The sequence below is a fragment of the Eurosta solidaginis genome, chromosome 2 (assembly GCF_040869045.1).
Source record: "Eurosta solidaginis isolate ZX-2024a chromosome 2, ASM4086904v1, whole genome shotgun sequence".
NCBI classification, from domain to species: Eukaryota; Metazoa; Arthropoda; class Insecta; order Diptera; family Tephritidae; genus Eurosta; species Eurosta solidaginis.
Genome location: NC_090320.1, coordinates 34703133 through 34721540, shown reverse-complemented (window position 1 = coordinate 34721540; position 18408 = coordinate 34703133). Strand labels below are relative to the sequence as shown.

The 18408-nt window shown below is 35.7% G+C and overlaps 1 protein-coding gene across 11 annotated transcripts in view; it reads right to left on the bottom strand.

Moving 5' to 3' along the window:
- Positions 1 to 18408, bottom strand: part of Dpp10 (Dipeptidyl peptidase 10) — a 346391-nt gene that overhangs the window by 97930 nt on the left and 230053 nt on the right. For 4 of the 11 annotated variants that reach the window (XR_010949407.1, XR_010949415.1, XR_010949410.1 and 1 more), the window contains one exon: positions 14705 to 15584. The exons of 5 other annotated variants lie outside the window; for them this stretch is intronic. The gene's annotated coding sequence lies outside the window, so the exon portion shown is untranslated. Of the gene's footprint in view, positions 1 to 14704; positions 15585 to 18408 lie in introns of those variants that run through there. 2 more of the 11 variants (XR_010949408.1, XR_010949416.1) reach the window with 2 other exon arrangements.

Genomic DNA, 18408 nt, shown 5'->3' with positions numbered 1-18408 from the left:
AGAGCACCTTTTATCTTATAACGATAAAAAAAATGTTTCTTCGTCTGTCAAAATTTAGTTGTTTGAAAGTCAAGGTTCCCCTTAAATATAACGAACAACTTTTCTGGGTTAACTGTTATTTTGGGGCCCTGCAGACGCTATACTCGTCAAAGTGGTTGTTAACACTTAACAATTCCAAAAAGTTAACCGCAAAATCTCTTCAAAATCGAAAGTAAGCAGAACACTGTTTGGAAAAATTATATAAGCAGAAGCTGTGGAAGAACACGCGAAAGTATCGCACAGCTTTAAAGTGATGACAAAACCGTACGCAGGTATGTACATACTCCATCTTAGCTTTTGTTTCAGCATTCTTGGAATCTTGAATTGTTTATATTGCGCTGTTTTGTTTTAGTACGTAATCTAATGCTCTTGGTACCTACTTTTGGTGTTTTTGGTGTCAGTTTGTCGTTACACAAATGCTTAAAGTGAAACAATTAAGCCACAAAATAAATTATAAGCGCATAAGTCTTCCGTACAGCAGCTGAGTTTTGTGTCAAAGACGTTTTTACTCCTGCTTTCATTACATTTTTCGTCAGCGCAGATAAGAAACAATAACATACGTACCACATCGGTAAAGAATTTGACCTCACAGTCTTTTGTTAGCTCAACGATGTGATGTATGTAATATTCCTATCATTTGTTAATGGAATTTTTGTGTGTCAACGTTGGTAAAATTGATCCTTTTAGATGACCCTGGTTGATAGGGCGTTTGTAATTGGTTTAAGTTGAGTAAATATATATGTATGCATGGCGTGGGAGTTTATGAGAGTATGCATAGAAGATTCAAAGTGCCGACCAAGTTATTCGCAGAACCGGATTTTTATATAAAGCCGACTATTCCAAATCTATGACTAAGAACTGAAAAACCATCCAAATAATCCAAAAATTCTGAGTCCTCTCATCCACCTCAAGTCAGGAGGAGGTTCCAAGTCTCAGCAAAGCAAAATAATCACAACACATCTGGCCATGGTTTCGATGACTGAGGAAGACAGTGCTGGAACTGGTTGTATGCTCAGGGACTCCTTCTTAGAGCCCACTGTGACCTATTGGTTATCTATGCCACTCTTAGTAAGATTTTACGTAGCTATAGGGTCGCAAACGCGCCGTAAACTCGACACTCTACTTATTCTGTTGCAACAAGGTTCGCAATACTGATAAATGATATCCGTTTGTTTGAAAAATACTGACCATTTTCCTTCCACTTCTGGCAGCCTGACACAAAATCATTTTATGATCCATGGGTTGAAGTTCTGGAACATTTCATTTCGTTTTGTTTTTGGGACTCACCGTGCACTGGTAATGTACATATATTGGAAAGATTTTTCGTCATCCCTTGTCAAGTTTTGTTAAGGGACAACCCGGCTTCGGCAATGTCCCATCTTCAGTGTAATTTAAAATTTTTTATTTTTATCGAATATGAGGAAAAGTTATATCTAATCAATAATTTTACCATCTCTGCTCGGGCACCATGTACAGTTTGTGCCTGTGATCCACTGAAACCTTTTGATTGTGTGACTGCGTTCAGTAAAAAAAGCCTTACAATAGAGTTTTAAGAGTAAGCAAGAGTAGACGTGTAAACTTCACAGGGGTGACAAAAGGTCAACGACCATAACGTCAATTGACCTTATGATCACTTCAAGGGACCACAAAGTCAATTGATGGAAATAAAATGGTTAATAGATCAATGACGCTACGAACATCCTGCTTTTCCGAAATGGTCACAAATTCAGCTCTTTTTTCCCTCAAGTGGACGTCCCTGCTCGGGCGCAGTGACAGCTCGAATGCTTAGAGAAATGTGCGAAGGGGCACCCTGCTTTGGGTCGTGGTAATGAACGACTTACTACAGGAACTTGAGGGTAGGGGCGGCCCAGAGCTGACTGCAGCCGATGACCTTGTGCTTAAGTAGCCCTTTATCTAGATTATTATTTGAGAGATCTTCCTGTTGGATAAATATTATTTAAAATTAATATTTTGAACACTTGAATCAGGGACTGACCTACGTGAAATAAATCATATTTAACGTTAGTTAAAGAGAGGGGTAGAGGGAGTAGTAAATTGAAGGGGAGCAGATTCAAAGGGATAGGATGGAGATAGGCATGCGGAGAAAGACAGGGATAGACAGAAGAAGAACCAGATAAAGGAAAGCAGAACGAGTTAAAAATTAGAATGCGAGAGAGTGGGAACAGGCGAGGGAGAGGAAAAAAGAAAGTTAAAGGAGGTGAGATGGAAGTGAGAAAAAGCATTGGGAAAGAAAGTGAGAGAAAGTAGAAGGGTAGAGCAGATTAAAAGCGAGAAAAGTCAGACTACAGCAGCAATTCTAAAAAAATACCAACTTTTGATTTTGCGGCAGTATCGCGCCGGGTAATAGATAGTTCATATATACAGACGAGATAATGATTGTACAGGTTTGTCCACTTCTGCTCTATATACAACTCATGATGAACTTCTACAGCGAAGAAAATTCTTCGTAATTGTAAGAGTAGCGTATAGAAATTTGTGCCGATGAATGTGTGAAGGATCGGGGGATTGCGTAAATATTCGCTGAATAAAAAATGTTTGAATTCATTATCAAAAGTAAATTTTGCAGCGATAAAAGCTTTCATTCCACAAAAGATGAATTGAAAAGAAGCTCCAAATAAATACATCAATTAATTTCAATTAAATATCGCCTAAATGAGGATCGAATAAATGACTCTTCTCTTTTATGGACTGGTAACAGCATAACTGCAAATACGTAAGTATTCTTAGTGCATTCAAGAAGAAAATGAGAATCTGAATGTAAAACAAGTAAGGACGGGACTGTCTTCAGCTGTGCCGAAGACTTCATACCTTTCATTAATGGGGCTGAACAATAATCTTATCCCGTTCGTAATCTCCGAATAATCGGATGTATAAGATAAGAAATATATAGTGAACAGATCTACATACCTAAACGATTTTTAGGATAAATATAAAATAAAAAATAGGTAGGTACTTTGTGTGAGGATGCAAAGTTTCAGGTTTTTTGTGGTCTGCGTGTAAAATCTATGACTACGAATCACGTATTTCAACAATATATGACGTAAACGTAACTATTTGATGAAATTTTATGAATTTTGAAGCTTCTAGCCGTAAAAAAGGGGCAAAAAAATACAGTTTATATGGGGTATATAATATATGTACCACCGATCTCTATGATTTTTTCAGACAACAATATATGCTATGTACGTAAGCATTTGGTGAAATTTGAAGCTTCTAGCTGTTAAAATGGGGAAGAAATTGCGCAAAGTTTCTTATCTGAACAATCGGTTGTATGAGATATATACTATGTATACCACCGATCTCAATGATTTTTTCAGACATCAATATATGCTATACTCGTAAGCATTTGGTGAAATTTGAAGCTTCTAGCTGTTAAAATGGGGCCGAAATCGCAAAATAAAAAAATATATATATATATACTATATATACCATCATATATATATTATATATATCACCGATATCTATGATTTTTTGACACAACAATATATACTATATACGTAAGCAATCGGTGGAATTTGAAGCTTATAGCTGTTAAAATGGGGTAGAAATTGCGAAAAGTTTCCTATCTGAACAATCGGTTGTATGAGATATATACTATATATACAACCGATCTCTACGATTTTTTCAGACAACAATATATGCCGTATACGTAAGCATTCGGTGAAATTTGAAGGTTCTAGCTGTTAAAATGGGGCTAAAATTGCGAAAATATATATATATACTATATATATATATATATACAATATATACCACCATATATATACTATATATATATATATATACAATATATACCACCATATATATACTATATATACCACCGATCTGTATGATTTTTTCAGACAACAATATATGCTATATACGTAAGCATTCGCTGAAATTTGAAGCCTCTAGCTCTTAAAATAGGGCAGTAATTACGAAAAGTTTCTTATCTGAACAATCGGTTGTGGGGGATATATACTATATATACGGCCGATCTCATCAATTTTTTCAGGCAACAATATGTGCAATATACGAAAGTATATGGTGAAGTTTGAAGCTTCAATCTGTTAAATTGAAAAATCGGTTGTATGGAGGATATATGCTATAGTGGTCCGATCCGGCCGGTTCCGACAAATGTCTAATCGGACACCCAAATACACCCGCTCACCAAATTTTATCAAGATATCTCAAAAAGTGAGGGACTAGTTTGCATACAAACAGACAGACGGACAGACGGACATGGCTAAATCAACTCAGCTCTTCAACCTGATTATTTCGGTATACTTAATGATGGGTCTATCTATTTTCCTTTAAGGACTTACAATTTTGGATTTCGTGCCGAAATTAATATACCATTTCATTTTCATGAAAGGTATAATTATGATGAAAGAAATTTAGCAGCAAAAGGAGCAGCTAAGAAAATGATTCAAATAACTGTGCGTAAGAGTTATAATAACGGTAGTGAAGGTATAATAACATAAAAAGGCTAACTTTCACTACATAAATACGAGTGCACACACAAACACGCACACAGACATACACTTAATAGTATTAAAATTCAAACTAAGGAATGAATGTTGCAAAAAATTTGATCCTTTCAAAAAAGAAAACGCTGATGAGTTGGGGTTAGAAGGCAAAGATTGAATGCTTTTTTGGCGGCTCAGCTAAATGAATAGAAAATAATGAAGCGTTGTAGCAGATGCTGAACTAAGGTACTTTATGTAAAATCGCGAATATTTTGCAAGAAGTTTTCAGCGCTAAAAATTTCTCAGTTATCAAATTGTGTTGTATTTGTGTGTGAATGCATGCACAACGCTGCTAAAGTAATTCAGTTGGTTAATTTAATAATAAAATTAAGTTTTATCATGCACTGTTGCTGAAAAACTCACTTTTAGCATCTAAAAATCTTTATGAAACTTTCTCTGTCATATCTGGTAGGCAAAGCCCTAACAAACATTCGGAGTCAAAAAAGAGTCAGATCGTTTACGCTCATTATAAGCTCATCATTTATGAGTCCGGAATGAGCCTTTTTTCGTACATTATGTGAGCCTAAATAGGAGTCCGTTCAGACTCCCATTGCGCTCATAAATAAATAAAAATATTTGTGAGGCGCGAATAACCTCCGGAAGTGATTTTAGGCCGGGTTTCTCTTCCAACTAGCGTCGTGCTCCTTTTAATGTTTCCCATAAAGTGGCGGGGCGGAACCTACTTGTTTTATGCCGACACCGAACGGTATCTGCAATGCAGATGAGTTTTCACTGTAAGCTTTTCATGGCAGAAATACAATCGGTGTGCTTGCCAAACACTACGGACCCGCTTAGAAAAATGTTTTTCTAATTGAAAGGACTTGTTTCTAAAATTTTGATGTTGCTTTGCCTGGGACGGGAACCCAGGATAGACAGCTCGTAGTTTGCTTCTTATATGACTCTTTTCCGAGTCATTTATGTGCTTTATATTAGCTATTAGCTTTAACCAGATCAGGACGGATTGTGGACGCATGGTATTAAAACTGGGGAATGCATCCCATCTTCAATATTTAATGTTCCAAATTTGCCTTGCCACTCTTGGCATACAGCTCATAGTGTTCAATATATCGGAGTCACAAAAGACTCCTATATGATCATATATCTGAAGATCATATTTCGGGCACATATCGGATTCCTAAATTATGAGCTTGATATAAGAAGTCGGGGACGTTTTTAATCGAAATGATTTTTTGGTATTGATTAAAGCAGGGGCCGAAACTGTTATTCGTTTTATAATATAATTCGTTGCAAACCTATTAATTTTGGACTTTTAATATATTTGGATCAAGATAAAAATTATTTTCGGATTTTTATTTTTTGAGTCCGATAGAACTATTTATACTCGGAATTTTAAAAATAAAAGTCCGGAAATAAAAGTTAAATCAGGACTTTTATTTTTTAAGGCCAAAATAACAGTCCCGCTTGATAACAAAGAAACGGCCTATCCGAACAAATTTTTTTAATTCGGATAAGCCGTTTCTTTGTTATCAAGCCGGACTTTTTATGTTGGCCTTAAAAAATAAAAGTCCGGATTTAAGTTTTATTTCCGGACTTTTATATTTAAAAGTCCGAGTTTAATAGTTCTATCGGACTAAAAAAATAAAAATTATTATTTTCCGTCCCTGGATTAAAGTGAAGATTTTTTTTGTCAAAGTAATTAATCCCAAAGGATATTTTGAGAAGTAGAAAGCATCAAAGATTATACAAACTGATATGAGATGGGTAAAAACTAGAAAGCGATTTGTAAGGCATATAAAAAATGGTAACATCCTGATATTAAATCGAATACTTTTCATATCAAATCTATAGCTTTTTGATAATAAATTGATAAATTTTCGATAAAAAATCTTTAACTTAGTCAACTATCACTTTTTTATAACAAACTGCTAACTTTTCGATAGCAAATCGATAACTTTCCAAACGAAAAACTCTGACAACAAATCGATAACTCTTCGAAAACAAAGCGGTAACTTTTCTGAAAACATATCGATACCTTTTTAAATAATAATCGATAACATTTCAAAAATAAATCGATAGCTTTGCCATAGCATCCCTGCAGTCAAAAGCCAAAGTAGTCAGCAAACAATCTAGTCCATTGACTAGAATTTTGTGGCGTTCATCATACTTGTCAGTTTTAGAATGGTTCATTGACTATGATTTTGTGGTGTTATTCATAGTAGTTAGTATTTGAATAATTTATTCGACTAGAATTTCGTCTGTCGGACTCGAGGAAATGCGCGAGAGCTTTCTGTAGCCAGTTTGCAATCCATACTTCAATTGACAATGCTAGATATCGTCCAAATCAACGGGCACATAAACACAAGCATGACGAGTCGACCCTCACCGTTACCTCAACAGAGGTTAAAGAAGATATCGAAAACTCCAAGCCTTCCATATCAATAGTCCGAGAGGGATAACCTATGCCGATGCCAAAACAACTTGGCCATGAAGGCATCAGCAGCCCAGCAAATTTTTCTACTTGGCGTTAAAAGCCTTTGCCATTCCAGAATAACGGAGAATGGCAAGGATAAAACCACTACCAAAGACCGGAAACCCAGCCAGTACCTAACGATATTATGCCTTTGGTCAGTAACGAAAACATTTGAAGCCGTTACGATTCCCTCAATTAAATGAAATTCTTCGGTTATCCAGCCATCAGCATGACTTCCGTAAAGTGCATATCACTACCACCGTTCTGAACTCCATTAACACTAATCATAGGACGGTGCTAGTGCAGCTTGGCCTGTTTTGACGTAGTCAACCACGACTGGTTCGTCCTTCTCCGTTAGATAGATATATAATTTATTGAAGATTGCATAGCGACCATTGGTCTATTGTGCCCTCACCTCCTTCACAGCACGTCATCCAAGCCGACTTCCTTGATGAACCCTAGCCGTTCTCTTGGCTTGAGGGATTTAATGTGGGAATGTTCTGGCCATGGTGAGCCCATAAACTTAGCCCTGTGTCTTGAGATTGCGTCACATCAAAATTTATTCCAAAGTATAATGTAAAAAAAAAATAAAAAATACATAAAAAAAATATAATACGTATAATGTATTGAAGTGATAAATTTTAAAGTGATATATGTATGTATATTAACTTGGGTCGATTTGTATGGACGAAAGTTAACCAATATCGCGCCATCGATTTTTCGATAGGATTTGGGCTCAAGAAAAAAAAAGTTCCACTACGCATACCCAAAAAAATAATTTTCGAGCCTGTGAAAAAAATAATGGCGAAAGGGTAATTTTTTCGACCAAAACACTCCCAAAAACTCAAAAAACATTTTTTTTTTTTCAAAAAACTTGTAAAGACTTTGGCGGTATCAGTTTTTTGACAAAAAAAAAAAAATATTTTTTGGGTTTTGGGGAGTGTTTTGGTCGAAAAATTCACCCTATTTTTTCCTATTTTTTAAATCGACCCAGTCTAATATACATACTTTTTATAAATAAATAAAAAAATATATAATGAATAAAATGAATTTGAGCTAATTTATCAATTTTCAAGTAATTTTTCAACCCAACTAGGGATAGTGTATTAACTAGTAGGATGCTGATGCAAATATCGAATAGTATGTCAACTGGTATTACAATGATGCACAGACTGAGTAGTATGCCAACTGGTATGTTGATGTTGAATACACTAACTAGTATGTCAGTTGGTATGATATTGATGTATATAATAACTATCTCGTATAATGCTGGCGCAAAGGCTGACTAGCATGTTAATTGGTATGACCCTGATGAGTATGCTGACTAGTATGGCATCTGGTACGATTTTGGTGTATATAATGACTAGTTTGCCAATTGGTATGATGCTGATGCAGAGACTGGCAATTGATATTTCGTAGGACATCGCCATGTTAAAAATACCAGTTGCTAATATGCAAAAATTACAGAACTCATACTAGTTGGGATTTTTGGCAAACTAGTATTCATCTAGTATACATCTAGTTGGTTTGACTGCGGGGACTCCTACAACAAATCGATAACTCAAAACACTGGAACATGAAAAACATTATAATAAGCGCTTCATTTTAGAAATTTTACACATTTTGAACACCCCTAATGATATAAAAATGAATTTTAAATCAGATGTAGACCACTGTGCACAAACCTTCAGAAATTTGGTCTTAAAACAACAACATCACGCTGCTGTCAGTTCAGCACACTCACTAAACTTAAGCTGGAACAATAACTCTAGCAATGCTGAGAGCATAACATACATTAAATATGTACATCCATACATATATATATATTTTTAACTTTTGTTGACACATTTTTTATTGTATCATATGATTTTTGTTTACACTTGCGGTAGTTACATGAAATTGTTTATATTCGCGGGAGTTTTTGATGTATCTTTATTTATATTTTTCGCTCTTTTGTTTCTACTAAAATTATGTTGTCATAATTTCTGTTTAGTCGATCATACATATCCATATGTGTAAGTCGTATTTGAGCTACGGAAATGTATGTTTAAAAATGTTAATTGTTTTCTTTTCGTAGATTCTTGATGATGACTTCAGGTTGAAGTCGAAATATCGAACAAATAAATATATTTTGAATAATACTAAAAAAAGAAGTTTTATTCAATAATCTGGCCTAAAGCTCAATCAAAATTATGAAATTATATTAAACAAGGCTATTAAATTTACCAATAAAAAAGATAACTCAAATCGAAATAATAATCGATAGTAAATCGATAACTTTTCCATAACAAACCGATAATGTGACGATAAAAAATCGATAGTTCATGCTCAACCTTTGTTATAGATAACGTGTTTCCAAAACTTTGATAGCTCGTATATACCTCATCGACGACACAGAATCGATTAGAAATGTATATCACTCAAATATCAAGTCGATAACAAAGCAATAAATCATCCATAATAAATCGTTCGATAAAAAATTGATAGCACGCTGTACGGTTACGGCTTCGGTTTTCCCACCAAGTCAGAACTTGATGGAAGTTGATCATCGTGACCACCATATCATTGATAGTGGCCCTCTGCCAATAATATAAGGCAAACTATGTTTTTGTTGGCACCAAATATAATCCATAACCATGTAAAGCTATACCAACGGCACTTCCCCAATTGACAGTGATGTAAATTCAGGTATATGTGTGTACCTGTTTATTAATGGAAGTAGCTGGGTTTTATAAGAAAAGTAGGTTGGGACAGAGTTATTTTTTAACCATAGGGCATAGTTCCTAAAAGAATTTCTCACTTTGGTAAATGCAGAAACTTTTGGTAACAATATGAACACATTCAGTCAACCTAACTTGACCTAGCTCAGTTTTATTGGGTGATCCTTCTCCCCTGGCACCTTGCACCTTACCCCCAACTCCAGGCCTTCTGCCGTTAAGCAGCCTGATAATAAATTCTATCAGAGTCGATTCGATTCCAAACTCCAACAGGGCTCTTTCTGCCAATTCGATGCCAATGTAACACGCAGAACCTAACGTTTTTTTCACTCTTGAGCTGTCCTTCTGCTAATCACTCTCTAGAAATTTTGCAGGAATGTCGGAGTTTTTGAAATGAATATAGAAAGACTGCTCGGTTCAAAATAATGTGGAGATACTTCCACTTTATTGTGATCGATATTGTATGGTGAAGTTCCAACCTGCAACAGTTGGCGTGAATAGGAACTAGCCAGCTACAAGAAAAACTATTGAATTGTTTGCGTGATAGATATTTTCAAAATTGTTAATAGCTTCGAAAGTACGCAAATGTTTACATAGTTCATCCTATTAAAATTTTAAACAGACTCCTTTTGCCAACAAATCACATACTTGCATTTCCATCACCAACCCGTATGCATATAAAAACCATTCAACTCAAACTATTTTTATGCACGGCTATAAAAAAAAATATCGGAAAATCAGCTTAAGAATCCACAGATTTTGTTTGCAAACTACTTTTGAGTTCCCCGTGAATGCAATTGATTTGGTATTTGTATACACACACATCTTATCATATGTGTATGTGTGGCAAATTGGCATAATCATCAGGCATTCGTCTTGGAAACTTTTATCGCTTGTAGCCAACTTTTATGTGCGCTGATTTTGTTTAAAAGAGTTTTTGCAAAACTTCGTTGATGAAAATCGGCTATGAAATGGCTCGTGAACCACAAAAGAAACTTAAGCAAAAGACGCTTAAATCAACAATCGATTTCAAATAATTTGTTGCATATTTGTAGGCGCAAAACAACTGGTAAAGTGTGAAATTCGTCAAATGATTTCATTTAAAAAATCTCTGTATTTGTTTGTTGTGAGTAATTGCGTCTCAAAGTTTTTCAATTCAAACGATTTCGGCTGAAAAGTTGTGGATGATTGATGAACTTTTGAGTACAGGCCCGTTTGACATTTTAGGTTAAGAAAGTTTTAATGGTATATTAGGGAATTCGAAGACTACGAAAATTTGGTTTCAAATTTACAAATGCAAGCTTAAAGAGCAGATTGGAATTCGTTAAGAGCAGTCCTAAATGTAAATTCATTGTGGAATTGTGCTCAAATATGTGTTTCGAATGTTAATAAGTCGAAGTTGGTTTTAATCCCTTCCTCCTATCTGGGTATCTCATTAGACTTCTTAAGGACTCATTGCCAGTTATCTCCTAGGCATAATTATGACGCAAACCGCAAGAGTTGATGCCCATCCAATCATTGAGGGACGATCCGCCGTATATACTAGAGTACGGGCAGGTGAGTCTATTTGCTAGAGTATATTTCCTCTGCTTACAGTGTTCGTGCTCGCGCGAAGTTTAAAAAGGGCAAACGGTATACAAAAGAGAAATTTTCTGAAAATATATATGGAGTATTCCATCCCATTTCGACCAATTTTGAACCCGACCCCTTTAGAATTGGCTGAAAGTTTTTCTTCTTTTTCTAGCTTACAAAGACGTTTTTCAGAATTTTTTCAAAAAGAATACTTAAAAATCATTTTCTTACATTTTTTTGTTATATAAATAAAATTGATTTAAAAAAAATTTTTATTTTTGAAAATTTTTGTTTCAATTAAATAAAAAAAATATAAAAAAAAATCGGCCCACTCCGGGATTAGTGGGGATGATTGCAGAATTGATTGAAGTCTTTTATGAGAAAAAAAAATGGCGAAGTTCGAAAAATCTCGAAAAACTGAAAAATTAAAAAAAAAGAATTTTTTTTCCGAAAAGTACATTTAAAAACAAATTAAAAAAAAAAAAAGATCCCAAACGGTAAATTTTTGAAAAAGTTATAGCATTTTGAAAACAAAAACGGTGTTTTTTTTGTTTAAATTCATAACTTTTTTTGAGTTGGATGAAAAAATTTGAAAAAATTCTGAAAAACGTCTTCCGTAAGCTAGAAAAAGAAGAAAAACTTTCAGCCAATTCTAAAGGGGTCGGGTTCAAAATTGGTCGAAATGGGATGGAATACCCCATATATGGTCGTGTCTCTGTTAAACAACAAAACTGCTGGAGTTGTCAGAGATTGATGTGAGTAACTCATCCATACCTATCTTTGAAGATTACTGGCAAAAATCCTCTAATATCGAATGCGCCTAAAGGTATGCAAAGTAAAGTTACAATTCGCTAGGTGCACACTCCTAGGGCTCCTCACGTCCCTTTTCTTATTAACTGCTGGTAATTAATGTAATCCTCGAAGCTTTAGGCACAAAATGAACGAAGATATTTGTTGCTGGTTTTACCGTGACAATACTACCGAAGATTTAGGCAAGTCTTGCGGATACGAGCAGCCATTTGACAGATATAAACCCGGAGGTAGCCGGATTGCAGCGGTAACGATTCAATGACCCCTCGGCCGGTCTTACAATTGAATTATCTTCAGGTCAGGCATTCTTCTGGTATTTCTTACATGTGCAGCATGTTCATAGCGGAGGCTTATGCTATACGGCTATACCAGGACCAGAATGAAATTTCTAGACCCAGATCTTCGAGGGTTAAAAACATCGTTCTTAATGCAGTCAGTATAGTACTAGAAGAACTTTCGGGTAGTGTTTTTGGTTACAACAACAATAACGCTTTAGGCTTTCAGCTGAGATGGTCAAAATAGGTTTCGCAATGATTGTAGGTGCCGCAGATAAATCTGTACGACCATCTTTGTTTGAGAAGAATTTAAAAGTTCACCGTTTGAGCAAGCGTAAATTAGAACGCTGAGCGGTTGAAGGCTGAAAGCTAATACCAGTTCTCCATTGCGGTTGAACCCAACTAATTTTCGATACAAATCATTTTGTTTATAGCGCGGATTTCTTGGCCTGAGTGGGCAGATACGAACAGCATATATGCTTACGGATAGAGGAGTCTTGGTTTCGGTTTACAAGCGATGGACTGGTATCATCCCCAGCACTATTATGATATCCTTGCCCCTTGCGGGTAGTAAGCAATATTCGGAACTACTAGGTTTTACTAAAGCTCAGGGTAGGTAGAACGAAATCCCTTTCGCGTGGAGATCTTGGCCCAAGCGGCCACAAAAAACATTAATGCTAGTGATCACTTTAGGGCTTCTATGTTCACTTGCTCCTGGACTGGGAAGTCTCGCTTTAATAAACGAGCGATAGCCTAAGGCCTGTTTCTAGGTCTCGAAATACATTATCGATAGCAAGCGCTTAACGGAACTAAAAGGTTTCAATGAGGCTCATGCGACAATTGTAATCGGAATGTTGAGAAGGCATAGCCTGATAAAATTGCATGTAGGGTTTTGAATAACCCCAGTTGTGCTACCTGCAAAGGAGATCCAATTGTCTAGTCACTTCTTTTCAACATAAGACAACGAACTTGCTGCGGAAGTCCGGGATGACTGTGAAGTCGCACGGTCGCTATAACCATGCTCGAATAGCAAAAGGGACCGCCTCACTCCGCATACTCAACCAATCTTTAGTAAAAATGCTAATGGCTGCCCTAAGTAGACACCGATGTTTTGAATGTGGTGCATAAAACCTAATATATAGTGTTGTTGCTATCAGGATAAGGTGGGGTGAGGAGCCGTTTCATCAGCTTTGCTTGATGTAAGGGTACACAGTCAAAGCTCACTCACTTTGTTTTGATTATATTGATGTATGGTTTTGGTTGCTTGCCTCTCAAAGGTTATTGTATTGTTGAAAGAGTAGTGCCTAAATGTGATGTTGGAGATGACGAAGTAGAATCATAACTTGCTAAGTACCGTCCAGGATGATTGCCAAGCTTTGCGGCCGCTATGGTCACGCGCAAACCTTCACTAAAATTGGAAATGGCTGCCACAAACTGGACACCTATGCCTAACCAGTGACGTATGAGAACAAAACTGTAGGGAGAGAATTCGCTCCATTACTGCTTTGGTCGATTTCCTGGCAGTTCATATGTGTAAAAAAGTAGTTGAAAAGGAATGAAACAGCAAATTTTGACTGCCATGTAGCCGCCGTACCACAAAAATACTGCATACTTTTTGGCGCAACTATTATTATGTCGGCATTAAAATGCAAATTTTTTGTAGACCTAAAAAAGCGTGCTCCGACGCAAATTGGAAGAGAAGCGCGGCCTTAAAATCTCTTGGGAGGTTATCGCACCTTACATTTATTTACAACTTTTTTTGTTCATTTCACTACTAAAACGGTCAATTACGAATCAACGATTCGTGCGCAGTTGATTCAACATCTTGTTGCGATGGATACAAATTTAATAAAACAGGCCCTAAATTTGAAGTTTGTGCTGGGAGAGTGCAAGGAGTTAAAAAACATATTTTTATTTTTGAACAAAAAAAGAAAAAATACAGTCGAAAGGGATTTTTGTTGTAGTTTGGTTATTTGATACCAGATTGATTGATAAAATCTTATTTTAATGTCCTTTTGAGCTTTGCCGTGTATTTTTATACAGTTTGGCCTGCTACTTAAACTAGTTGAATTCCCTTAACGTATGCTTCTCGTTTCGTAAAGCTCTGAAAACCCACTATTTAGGCGCTGTTCTTTGCGACTTTTTTATATTGTTTGAAACCTGGTGACGTTGCGATGATACTTACTAAAACCCATATTGTAGATATTTAACACATACTTTTGTTATTATTATTATTTTTTTGATTATACGACAATTGTTGGGTGTCTGTGAATATCTTTTATGATAGCTTTAGAAGTTCTAAATATATTTTAGAAAAATAAAAGTTTTATTTACCTCGTCATCGTAATTATCGCCTTCCGCCATATCGCTTATTTATTATACCCTTATTCCTTAAAATAACTTTCAAAAATCAATTCCTTAAATTAAGCACTCGCAGCTTGTCAATTTTATCCAAAGTTTGTGGTACGTTAAAACTTTAAAGCTCTCAGCGCGGCGCAGCTTTATTTCATTGTGTTTTACCGTAACACTTTAAAGCTCTTTTAAACTTGTTGCACTCGGCTTTGGGTTGACTTTAAAATGCTTTGCTGCTTATATGCTACAGTCGTCTTCAGTGCTATATGGTCATTATTCATATATTGTGCATATGTGCTAAAGTTGTTTAAAGCAATTGCATTACATTATCCAATTTGCGTTTATTTTGCAGTTCCTTTTCAGTTCAGTGATACATTTAGGAGTAATTTTTTAACTTGCGCTTTGTAGTGTAGTTTTGTTGCCTTGATTTGGCTTTGCTGAGTTTAGCATTTGTAGTTTTTGATGGCTTGTGTATAGTATATGTTTCCGGCAATATCCGGCTTAATTGTTGATATGAAATTTATATCCTGTAGCTTTTATGCACATACTGATGCTTGAACAAGGTTCATTTTATTTTCAACACTTTTGACAATGTGCTGATTTTATTTTAAATTTCTGATTTTTTTCGATCTTGTTGTCTTAACTTTTGCGTTACTCAGATCTTTTTACATCTGATAATATTAGCGTATATATATGAATTTTCTAAATTCATAGTTTTCATTCAGCTTTCTGAGCTTTTTTTAATTAACTGCATATCTTCTGTTTGATGTGCATACTTCTAGGCGTACACTGTGTGTTTTTATTTCTGCATACTTTTAGCAGCTGTTGTCATTATAATCTTTAAGTGTTATTGTTCCGCAAACTGCAGAAAAGGAATAAAAGTACTTGTTAATTTTTTCTGGAAATTTGCCATGAGTTTTTATTATTTTGTCTTCTTTTTTATGTATGCGTTAAACATTGTGTTGTTCTTGTTGCGGTCGTGCTTCTCATGAATTTTCATGCGTGAATTTGTATGTATTTTTAGTTTAAGTGCTGCATACTTTTTGGCGCTTCCATGCAATGTGTTAAGGGTGTGGGCGTAGCATTGTGGGAGGCGTTGTGTATGATTGCGTTTATTGTGTGCATGCGTGCGTGCGTGCGTGCGTGAATGTGGTGTTAATTAGTGCTTGCTTGTCAATTTTTGGTGTTCAACGATTTAATAAATAATTTTGTCGATTTTATTGTTGTTACTTTGGTTGTTTTTGTTCTTTCACATAGGTGTTAATACAAACTTATATGTGTGTAAAATTTGATTATGTATATACAGATCGTGTTCACGTGAGTGTTGTTTTTGTGAGCTGATGTTTGTGGTTACATGCGACATTACATTGTAAAACAATTTTCGCAAGATTTGTTGTTATTGGAAAATGTAATGAAAAATGTAGAAATTTATAACTAGAGATGTGTGAGTACGAAACAATGTAAATTTACATGTGTGGGAAAGGTTAAATGTTATTTACAACGTTTTACAAGAAAAATTGGTTACGAATGAAATATAATAATTCAGAAGACTTATTTTGTTTTGTTGATTTTCCGACAGGGGGGATAAATGATGTATATTTAATTTAATTAAATTTTTTTATTATTACGGCTGTTTAGGCCTAAAACCGAAATTACTAAATACAATTCATTATTAAAATTACTTAGTTCTATTGTATATGCTGTCGGAATGCCATGTGATTCCGATCAGCATATTTATTAGCATCACAAACGGACGAGTCTGGGAGTCACTCTTTTAAGTGAGATTGGAAAGGAAGCGTTCCCAATCCTCCATAAGGCAACAAAATTGTGAACATATATTTTCATTTATGACGGTGTGGGAATGCAAGAAGATTCCGATCAGCACAGCTCAATATGGAATGGGAGGTTGAATAGGACGTGTTTCCAATCCCCCCTGTTCCAACTTTTGTTTGGCCTTATGATTGGTATCTCAAAGTGATGAGTAATGTTTATTGGAAGGTTGGAAAGAACGCTTTTCCAATCCAGTCCCGAATTACACTGAAAGCACGTTGTGCCCAATCAATTTTTTGTCGGGCGATCCATTTACGGTTAATCATTCGGCAGCTTAAGGCTTAGCTGGTTGTGCATTCTCCATCATGTGTCCGTACATGAAAAATCAAAAATAATGTGACGAATATTAGCAACACTAAGGAATACTATCATCTCTAAGCCGATACTAAGCGGTCACTTGTATCTACATAAACAAATCAATCATTATGTCTACATATATGTGCATACAGCAGCGGAGAGATACTCACAAAAGTATGCAATCATCACCAAAGTAGTTCTCACACATACACATGCATATTTCTGAGATACTCACAAAAGTATGCAATCTTCAGCGAATTCTAGAAGAAGAAACCCCTAGAAATATGCAAACGAGGAAACCGAAGAGTATAAAAGCAGCACCAGCTGAGGCATGAGCAATCAATTTGATTTAATCACGCTATTGGTTGTGAAGTGTTATTGTGAAGTAGTCTAATAAATACCATTTTTGTATTATTGAATATTGGAGTCATTTATTCAACAGTTTAGCGATTCGAACGCTAGCAGGAGATTTGGAATAAGCGGAATTTCCCTAAATTCGTTACAATAAGGACAATTAAAACTTGTTTACCTTAGCGGGAGAGTTTTACAGTGCTCTAGCAATTTTTTCTTGGATGTTTTTAAATTATTACTATTTCCTATATGGTTAGGAAGTTCGTTAAAACTTTTTAAGCCTTTATAAAATATATTGAGTGGGTTTCATTAACATAAATTAGTTTATCACTCAAGTGCTCAGGCAACATTCCAATCTTCATATTAAACACAAATTTCATATAAGCTGTCTTACGCTGAGCCAATTAAGTGTTTCGATCATAGTTTTTATTGGAGTGTCGTATGGCAGCTTAAGGATAAATCTCATAGCTTTATTTTGCAGCCACCGTTGTGTGATGGTAGCGTGCTCCGCCTACCACACCGTATGCCCTGGTTTCACATCCCGGGCAAAGTAACATAAAAATTTTAGAAATAAGGTTTTTCAATCAGAAGAAAATTTTTCTAAGCGGGGTCGCCCCTCGGCAGTGTTTGGCAAGCGCTCTGGGTGTATTTCTGCCATGAAAAGCTCTCAGTGAAAACTCATCTGCCTTGCAGATGCCGTTCGACGTCGGCATAAAACATGTAGGTCCCGTCCGGCCAATTTGTAGAGAAAATCAAGAGGAGCACGACGAAAATTGGAAGAGAAGCTCGGCCTTAGAACTCTTCGGAGGTTATCGACCCTAACATTTTTATTTTTTATACTCAGTTGAGCAGAGCTCACAGAGTATATTAACTTTGATTGGATAACGGTTGGTTGTACAGGTATAAAGGAATCGAGATAGATATAGACTTCTATATATCAAAATCATCAGTATCGAAAAAAAATTTGATTGAGCCATGTCCGTCCGTCCGTCCGTCTGTCCGTTAACACGATAACTTGAGTAAATTTTGAGATATCTTGATGAAATTTGGTATGTAGGTTCCTGGGCACTCATCTCAGATCGGTATTGAAAATGAACGATATCGGACTATAACCACGCCCACTTTTTCGATATCGAAAATTTCGAAAAATCAAAAAAGTGCGATAATTCATTACCAAAGTGGGATAAACCGATGAAACTTGGTAGGTG